A 10,688-nucleotide genomic window follows, 5' to 3' on the forward strand; every position below is an offset into this window, starting at 1 on the left:
TAGAGTATCTAATGTCAAAAGACAGCTATGATTTTTCAGTGTATCCATTTGCCACCACCCCTTTCATCCCTATGGTTACTGGTGGAAGGTCATCTGTTATAAAAGTGGGACTCCTGTGGTCTACAAAGGAAAAGAATTTCTTGAGACCCACTTGGGATGATGTGAGTCTGTGGTATGGTTTATTGATGATGTAAAATTAAGGGGGTTCCCCTTTTGGATTCCCAATGTCCCATCTCCATCTATTTCACATGGAAAAAGTCTAATCATGTCTTCAGTAGGGCCAGGATGAAGACTGCTGTCCAGAATTTCTGCTCCATATCAAAGTTCAGTCCAGACCAGCATCTAGCTAGCTTAGTGTGTTTTTCCATCTGTAGTCCATTTCAGGCTCTCTTCTGTAGCCTGCATGTAGATTTGCATGGCCATGGGCCTTGCTGCTAAGGCCTATGGCCAGGTAGAGAGGATTCATGAATGCACAGGGTGAGTGTGGGTCACTCAGGCAAGAGAGAGGGAGCTTCTTTGTTCCTCTGGGATTATATTAGCTTGGGTGTGGGATGCACCAAGTGCTTTCTCAAATGACCAATCTACTTCCCAAACTTTCAAGTGCTTTGGGTGGGTCCTCCTTCCAACCAATTCCTTCTTTTCTCAGGCTAGACTGACAGACCTCTCTGGTCCACCACCTACCTCTTTGCGATTTGACTTCAATTGTACATGTCTGCCTTCTGCTAGTGCCACCCCCAATCTGGTACCAGTGCAGGAGAAGGGAAGGATCTTCTGGGAGAAATGCTGTAATCTCAACACATGTGAAGCTTCAGCTGACTGGCTAGCAAGTAGGCTTATGCTTCTCAGTTTATTAAACTCAATGTCTATTTTCCTTTGCACTCTCACTGTTTAATTGTCTTTATTGAGCACTAGACTTTAAGCTGCACTAAGGGGTGGAGAAGTATCCCCATTTAGTTACTTATTCAACCAATCTTTATTGAGTGTCTACCATGACCCAGATATGGTGTTAGGTGCTAGGTGTAACATACCTGTGTTATTCAAATTTTGTGGTTCTGGTTTGGAACAGCTGCATGTAATAGATATCTGTGGATTAAACTGACTTAGATCTACTTCTGATGTTTTAATTAAAAAAGACAGTTTCATATGTATGGTTTAATTTGTGAACTGCAACAAAAGCCAAGACTGGCAAATATTTTGCCAAATCACAGTGTCTAGTATACCCATCAGAAAATGTACCTCAAAGATGCCCAGTATTGTGTCCCTTTCTATTTCAATACACATGCATATGCACACATACACACTTCTTCCTAAAGTTGCTATCTATGGAATTTATAAAGGGACAAGAGGCTGAGATGTCATACAAGGGCCTCAGTAGTAAGGGTGGTAGGGAAGATCAGAAGTTGGCTCAGATTTCCATCAATGTTGCTTGTGTGTGGGAATACATTCCAGTCTTATTTCTACTTTCCCCTACTCTCATTATAAGCACAGAAAGTGATTTGGTCTCCAGAGTGATCAGAACCTTAGCTGTAGTCTCTGGACAACTCACTGTATTCTTAGACTTTACATTTTTAATTCAACTCATTTGTGGTTATTAATACCTATAGGATGATCTCTTTCTAAATTTAACACTAAGTTAGATTACACTTCACCCTTGTTTAAAAACTGAAGGCACAGGTTAGCACAACATAAAATCCATTTTCCAGTTGACAACAGTTAAATAGCTAATCTCCAGTAGGTGCAAATGGGCAACATATAACACCAATAGAATAGTACCTAAAAATATCTGTCTGGACCGCCAACATTTTGTCCACCCACCAGCACAGGCCTATTGCCTTCACTGCTCTTCCACCTTCACCAGTCTATTCCACCTCCAGCTCACCATGGATGATGATATTGCTTCACTCATGGTTGACAATGGCTGTGGCATGTGCAAGGCCAGCTTCACAGGTTATGATGCCCCCAGGGTCATCTTCCTTTCCATTGTGGGGCACCCTTAGCACCAGGGCATGATGGTGGGCATGAGCCAGAAGGACTCTTACATGGGAGAATAAGGCCCAGAACAAGAGGGGCATCCTGACCCTGAAGTACCCCATCAAACACAGCATTGTCACCAACTGGGATGACATGGAAAAGATCTGGCATCACACCTTTTTCAATGAGCTGCATGTGGCCCTTAAAGAGAACCCTGTCCTGCCCATTGAGGGCTTCCTGCATCTCAAAGCCAGCCATGAGAAGATGACCCAGATCGTGTTCGAGACCTTGAACATTCCACCCATGTATATGGCCATAAGGTTATGCTGTCCCGGTACACCTCTGGCTGCACCACTGGCATTGTGATGGACTCTGGTGATGGAGTGACCCACACTGTGCCCATCTTTGAAGGATATGTCCTCCACCTGCCATCTTACATCTGGACTTGGGTATAAGGGACCTGACGGATTACTTCATAAAGATTCTCATGGAGAGTGGCTACAGCTTCACCACTATAGCCAAGTGGGAAATAGTGCATGACATCAAGGAAAAGCTGTGCTATGTTGCCCTGGACATCGAGTAGGAGATGGCCACTGCAGCCTCCAGCTCCTCCCTGGAGAACTACAAGCTGCCTGATGGACAGGTAATCACCATCATCAATGAGTGGTTTCATTCTGAGGCCCTCTTCCAGCCTTCCTTCCAGCCATCTTCCAGCATTCCTTCCTGAGGTCCTCTTCCAGCCTTCCTTCCTTCCTTCAAGCATTCTGAGGCCCACAGGGATCCTGTGGCATCCATGAAACTATCTTCAATTCCATTGTGAGGTGTAATGTTGACACCTGTCAGGACCTCTATGCCAACACAGTGCTGTTTGATGGGACCACCATGTATCCATGCATTGCCGACAGGATGCAAAAAAAGATCATGGCCCTTGCTCCCAGCACAATGAAGATCAAGATCATTGTGCCCCCTGAGTGCAAGTACTCTGTGTGAATTGGTGGCTTCATCCTGGCCTCCTTGTCTACCTTCCAGCAGATGTGGATCAGCAAACAGGGGTACTATGAGTCTGGCCCCTCCACCGTCCACTGCATATGCTTGCTTCTAGGTGGGCTGTTAGTTGCTTACACCCTTTCTTGCAAAACCTAACTTGAGCAGAAAACAAGATGAGATTGGCATAGCTTTATTTTGTTGTTTGTTTCTTTTAATTTATTTTTTCATTTGACTCGGGATTTAAAAACTAGAATGGTGAAGGTGACAGCAGTCTGTTTGAGTGAGTATCCCCAAAGTTCTACAATGTGGCTAAGGACTTTGATTGTACATTGTTCATTTTTTAAAAGTCATTCCAAATATCATGAGATGCATTATTGTAGGAAGTCCCTTGCCTGCCCCAAAGCCACCCATTTCTCCCTAAGAAGGGCCAGTCCTTGCCTGAATCCACAGGAAAAGGGTGATAGCTTTGTTTTTGTGTAAATAATGTAATCCAAATGTTTTAATGTTTGCCTTACTTGTTCTTTTTGTTTTATTTTGAATGGTCAGCCATCATGTACCCCTTTTGTCCCCAACTTGAGATGTATCAAGGCTTTTGATCCCCTTGGGAGTATGTCGAGGTGTGGAGGCAGCCAGGGCTTACCAGTACACTGACTTGAGACAAGTTCAATAAAGTACACACCAAAAGAAAAAAAAATTGTGTGGTACCCCACAGATGGAAAGCCAAATAGGCAAGATGTTTGATAGTAGGTGGTTTAAATGAACCCATGAAGGAATTGTCTCCACTGTGATCTGCTACTCTTTCAATTAAAGCTGAAGAGGTTTATCAACCCAGGTGTCATATCCATGGAAGATATTTTATAGGCAATAGAGAACAAATTGAATTCACGTTCTAATACAGTAAATAGAAAATCATAATGGGAAGAGGCAATTTACCAATGTTAGGTCTTGTGCACTAGCTATTAAGAACAAATATAGCTGAAGGGTGGGGTATTGTATGGTTGACGTGTAAGTGTTCTGTACTTCAAATATAGCACTTTGCTTATAAGGAGTCTAAGAGCTCCAAGGCTTGATATGAGAGTGACCATATCATATCCCCATTGGTATGATATGGGTATGAAACATCACAGACTAGCATAAATTATTCATAAATATCAGAGGAATCATGATTTTATATGATTACTTATAGACTAGAAGACAGTGAAGAAGAATAAGTATAATGAAAGAGTAGGAATGAGCAACCATGCAGAAACTTTGTCCATCCCAGGTACTCCTGGCCAAGGGCATGAAACATAGAGAGGAGGCTTGGGAGGTTAATACCAGGCTTACATGGTGTTTATATTTCATGGACCCTGAAAAAGAAGATACTACTAAAAAAGGGTTCCTGGGGGCTTAACTTGGCATAAATAAATAAATAAATAAATAAATGCCTAATAGCTGTTTCTAAACAGGAGCTTCTCACACAAACTACACTTCAGGAAGAAATCTATACTAAGCTCCCTGTCTCATGCATTGAATTGCTTTCCTGAACTGTGTATCTGCCATCAGAACCAGCCTTTATACAGAAGGTCCTGGAATCCTGTTTCAACCAATACCACTGAGACTTCCCACCCAATTGGAGCTGCACAGTTATATCCTCATTAGCATCTTCACTGACCAGTCTGAGCAGCTCCATTCTGATCAATGAGGACGGTGTCTTTTGGACCAATAAAACTGCAAGGATTTGGAGTCTCCATTTGGTGAGGATGGACTAATCAGCTACAGAGATGGTGACTTCCCTCCATATGTCAGCTTCCCTCTGGCTCCAACAGCACACTTTTTCCTTTCCATCAAAGACTGAAGACTGCATTTCGCAGCTAAGGCTGAACACCAAAGCTGCCTGTCTAAAGTAAAGTGGAACAGACCAGACCAGAGAAGACTAGAGCACATAGATCAGACCAGAGGAGAGCAGAGATGCCCAGTCAAAGAGGGGCCTCACCCAGGGCTGCCTTATCCTAGGTCTGCTTCTTTACAGCCATGCTGCATTATAGTTGAGCTCTTCCACAACTGTGCTATTCTCATAATTGTTCTATATCACAATTGAGTTGTTTTGCACTGAATAAAGTTTTATTCTCCACTGCACCCCAAATTGGGGATTTTTATTGGCACTGAATTGGCCACAGTGACTGATGGTTGACAATCTACACATTGTTTCTAAGTTTTGTGCATGCAAATAATTTTTCTGCATTTATAATTACTTTGCCTCCTGTAATGTTCCCTAAAAGGAGACTTGACAGGGTACTTCCAATGTGCCAGGCACTCCTCGAAGTCCCTGTCATAGAGAAATTCATTTAATCATTTTAATAACTCTAGTAGGCAGGTAACATTATTGTCTTTATTTTAGGGGTGAGGATATGGAGGCAGAGAGAAGTTAAGTAACTTGTCTGAATCACTTACCTGCTTAATGGCAGATCTGGGATTTTGACCTTAGCAGTCTAGCTACTGAGTCTCTCTTTCTACTCTCTCTCTTTCTCTCTCTACATATATATCCCAAAATTACTAATGGGCTCTTTAGGGTCCATTGCATTTTATTGAGTTCTTTTCTTTTAATTTACTCCTCTTGCTTACTTCATAAAATTCTGTGTTAGATGAGCTATTAATTTTCTGGCCCAGATGTACCTAATTAATATTTTCAGTCACCATAATGATACCTAGGTGGGGTAAACCTGTTAAGCGCAATCTTGACTCTGTGAAATTGGAGTCTTTTCCCCTTTAAGAGATACTCAATAGTCACATATTATAATGCCTGCTTTCTTAAACAATTAATGACACAATTTAAAAAATATTCAGAATATCTTTAAAAAGAGTAAAAAATAGGAATCAATTTTATGAAAAACTCTACCAATAGTCATACCCATAATCATATCCATATCCCTTCTCATAGTCATATCCATTCCCACACCTATATTTGTATTTCTATCCATTGACATACCTATGCCTGTACCTATACCCATAACCATATCCATCTGCACATCCCCATCTATACTTGAATCACATCCACATAAGTAGCTACATCTGTTTATATAACAGAGACTAGGTACTCACTAAACATGTTCCATATTCTTACTGGGTAGACTGTATTTTCCAGTCTCCCTTGCAGTTAGATGTACACATGTGTCCTATATGGCCAGCCAGTGAAACATAGGCAGATTACCCATAAGTTTCCATCTAAAACCTCTTTATTCCCTCCTTAGAAGCCATATGTTGAGGAACCAAGGTAGAAGTATAAGTCCCACTGGAGGGGAGAAGACAAGGTTCCCAAATGACGGCATGAAGAGACACCCTCATGTTCTCTTCCACTCCCAATACTGGATGATGGCATGAGACAGAAATAATCCTTCACTGGGTTAGGTCACCAAGATTTAGGATGTGTTAGTTACATTAGTTAGTATGTTCCAACAAACAAACAAATAAAACAGAAAATAATGCTGATAGTGTATATCTGGAATCTGGGATTATAAATATTTTTCAACTTTCTCCTATATTTTAATATACTTTATAAATTTACAACAAAAATTAGTGTTAGTTTTTGTAATTAGAAAATACCTGTTATTTTATCATGTTAAAATGGTTTGTAATAAAAACTTTCTTTTATCTTCACTTAAGTGTCTTTACATGCACTTAAAAATTTGACTTAAAATTCAGTAGAAATTCAAATATCTCACCTTTACATTGCATTCTCCCCCAGACATGTCTATAACAAACTCAGTCTTTATTAGAGTGCAAAGTCTGCAGCAGGCTGTGATGTCTGAAGCCAGGCTGAGCCATATGCTTGGGTTTTCTTGCATTGTTTTGCACCTGCCCAGCCCGGCAGTGCTATACACTGGAAAGGACCTGTGTGAATGTGGAAGGATGGCACAGTGCAAGCAATTTTGGTGTGGGTATAACTAAGCAAACAGGGACTGGCTGAGCATATACCACTATATGGAGAACATTATAGTTGCTAAATAAATGTAGTCTTTTTCCCCTCTCTTTATTTCTGTTTCCTTTTCTTCTTGATTGATGGCTTTGGAAATACTTACCTTGCCTATTAAAAGAGGATTTGTGGGTTGTCTCATTTCTTAAGAAGTGAACAATAGCCAATAACCCATTGTGAGGCAGGTGATCCTTACTGCACTCACCTGTGGATCCAGGTGCACCTCTGCCTGTCTAAAGAAGAAGGCCCAATAGAGCTCTGACATGAAGTTCTGAGGATCATTCTGTGCACAACATTCACCTTAAGATGCTTCATAGGCATGAAGGACAGTGAAACAAACAAGAAAAGAGTGAGACAAGTGTCTGTTGGTTAGGCAGTCCTCTGACCTGGTATCTCCATGCCTGGTGGCTCAGGGCAACAGGGTAAAAAGAAAAGAACAAACCGAATCCAAGACCTCTTGTGGCCTTTGATGAACCAGCAGCAGAACAAATGCCAGCAGCCTGGCCTGGAGCCTGAGGTAGCAATCAGATGCAGGAAATGGAACAACCAGTGCCAGACCTATAGGACCCAGTGAACCTTGTGATCTGTCCCTCTCACAACATTGGGGTAAGTAGGCTAGTTGGTGTTCCCAGAAGAGCCAGGAGAGAGCCAGGAAGTCCTGGTTATCATGGTGATTTAAGAACTTTTGGATTGGTTTGATCTGGAAAAGCAGTCTATGTCTGATCATTCTTACCTTCCAATGACCCATGATGAACCAGCTGAGCAATCTGCATTGCCTAGTGTGAATTAAATTGTTTCAAGGGGGACAAGGTGGCTACAGAGTAGGTAGAAGTTTCACTTACCTCCTCCCAGAACCATATCAGAGTAGCTGCTAGGTATATAACAATCAACCTGAATAACCATCTGAAGACTAGCTGAATGGAAAATTTATAACTAAGGATTTATAGAGGAACCTCCATGAGACTGATAGAAAAGCAGAGACATGAAAGGGGCTGGCTCCACACCTGTGTGTGGCAGGTGTAAAGCCGATGGGCTACAGCCTGAGCCCATGGTGCAAAGCTTATTGGGGACCTCTTGAGGGGGTTTGGGCAGACTTCAACAGTGCCAGAATCTCATGGGAAGAGACTTAGTTATGAGATTGGAGGGGAAGTCCATTTTCCCCTCTGTGTGCCGGAGAGGCACCTCCATTTCTGTGCAGAGTCCTTGCTCCACATAACCAAATATTGGTTTTTAGCCTGGTGAACTCAGATGGTGCCACCTAATGATTCTGTGAGATCCCACTCCTCCCCTAGGGACTGTGAATTCCAGGTGGGTGGCAGCTGGTTTTGGTATACCCTGAGACCTTTACTAAGCAGCCTCCGACCCAGCACTGACGCCTAGTTTAAATTGTATCAACCTGGTGAAAACCACTTGCCCCTACCTGGCGACTCACTGAGAATCAATCTCATGCAACTTGTTCATTGCCAAAGGCTATTCCAGTGACTGAGCCTAATAAGCAACTGGCAGACAGAGCAGGTATTGCAGAGGCTTGGCCTTCTGCTTGGAGCTGATGGAAGCCTTTCAGCTTAGAGCTCATGGAAGCTATCCTTACTACAAAGCATGGCCCCTCCTGGGTGCATCTAAACTCAGCAGACACAGCCACAACTTGTGGATGGCTTGGTAACTCCAGACAAGTAGTCCAAGGAGAGTTATAGGCAATGTCTTATGTTGACCTGCACTAGAGTCCCTCCCAAGAGACCTCAGAACCAACTTGCCTGGTGGCAGGATTAGGACCACACCAGACATGACACAAGCAACTCCACAAGTAACACAGCCAAAGGGAGATTCCGGCAGGCACCAGACTCTGCTGGGGCAAATTCTGCTTCGTGAGGTCAACCCCACATAGCAGCTCCTACACTGTGGATGAGATCAATCTTCATAGTCAGCCTGAGAGTAAATTCCACCCATGGAATGGCCAAAAGCAAACAAGAGTCAACTGTAACAGGAAGGTTTACATATACTACACAATGGGCATTACTGGAGCACCTAGCTCAGTTGATCAGAGATTGCCACTGAGCCCCACAGGTCATTTACTACATAAGGCCACCATACCAAAACTGGGAGACATAGTAGATATACATAATGCAGGAAAAAATAGAGAGAGACAGTCAAAATGGAAAGCGCCTCCCTCTCCATGCCCACCCCCACCCCCCGCCAAAAGGCCTCAAATGAAAGAGCAAGAGAAATCTTCAGGGGAAAAAATAAACTAAATGTTATAAAGGCAAATAAGCTCCCAGATACAGAGTTATAAGGATGCTCAAGGAACTTAGTAGAACTTCAATGGCATAAAAAGAAAAAAAAAAAAGAGAAACCACAAAAGAATAACCAGTCAGAAATGAAGAATATATAAACTGAAATGAAGAATACACTGAAAGAAATCAATAGATTATATGAAGCAGAATATCAAATCAGTTATTTGGAAGACAAGATAGTAGAAAACACCCAATCAGAGATGCAAAAAGAAAAAATAATTTTAAAAAATGAGAATGTTTAAGGGACCTCTGGGACAACATCAAGGTTAACAACATCTGCAAGATAGAGGTACTAGAAGGAGAAGACAGCGAGAGAAATAAATTAAGGACTTATTTGAAGAAACAATGACTGAAAAATGTTCTAACTCAGTGAAGGGGAAAAAACCCACACAAGTCTTGGAAGCAGAGAGGGTCCCAAACAAGATAAATACCCAAAGCCCACACCAAGGCATAACATAATTAAAATGGCAAAGATTAAAGACAGAGTCTTAATAGTAAAAGGAAGACCATTATGTAAAAGGGAGTCCTGATAAAACAATCAGCGGACTTTTCAACAGAAACATTAAAAGCCAAGCCAAAAGGTATTGTCATGAAATATTCAAAGTGATGAAAACAAAGAATCTACAACCAAGACTACTCTACCTAGAAAGGCCATCATTTAGGATCAAAGAACAAATAAAGAGCTTCTCAGACAAGAAAAAGCTAAAAAAGTTTACCACAAAGCCAACACAGTCAAACCTCCATTTTTGAATGTCTCCCATCTCAAACAATTTGCTTCTTGATTGTTGAACAAAACTTTGATTCTTGACCCAATGACCCTTTTATGCTGATGCCTGTATGGTCAGTCATGCATCTGTCAGTCAAAAAATGAGAGAATGAGTGGGTATGAGTCAGTTTACTGCTTAACTTTACATTGTTAACATCTCAGGAAATTGTGTTGTGAATATTTGCATTTTTCACTTGTTTTTAGTGGTGATGATGATGATGATGATAATGATGATTAAATACACACCCTAGGACCTAAGAAGGTTAGTGATAACTGCAAAGTGAAAAGGAAAGTTGCAAGAACAACGATAGTGCTCATCAAAGAAATAATGGCAAAGTATGATAGAAGTGTTCACTTGACTAATCTGGCTGCTGAGTATGGCATGGAAAAATTGACTATGAGCACAATTTTAAAACATCAAGAGGCCATCAAGAGTGCTGATGTTGCTAAAGGTGTGAAATTGCTCACAGAACAATGATCACAAGCAATTGAAGAGGTAGAAAAATTGTTGTTCATTCGTATAAACAAAAGGCATATAGCAGGTGATAGTATTACAGAGGCAATGATATGTGAAAAAGCAAAAGTGCTGCATATTGACCTGAAAGACACCCCTGGAACAAGAGCTGGAAGTGATTAATTTAAGGCTATCAGAGGGCGGTTTGATAAATTTAAGAAAAAAGTGGCATTCATAGTATAGTGAGATATGAAGAGGCTACCAGTT

The 10,688-nt window shown here is 41.6% G+C and overlaps 1 pseudogene; it reads left to right on the plus strand.

Moving 5' to 3' along the window:
• Window positions 1–1,808: 1,808 nt before the first annotated feature.
• On the plus strand, window positions 1,809–10,445 carry LOC114506028 (annotated as a pseudogene).
• The last annotated feature ends 243 nt before the right edge of the window (window positions 10,446–10,688 follow it).

The sequence above is a fragment of the Phyllostomus discolor genome, chromosome 9 (genome assembly GCF_004126475.2).
Source record: "Phyllostomus discolor isolate MPI-MPIP mPhyDis1 chromosome 9, mPhyDis1.pri.v3, whole genome shotgun sequence".
In the NCBI taxonomy this organism is placed as follows: Eukaryota; Metazoa; Chordata; class Mammalia; order Chiroptera; family Phyllostomidae; genus Phyllostomus; species Phyllostomus discolor.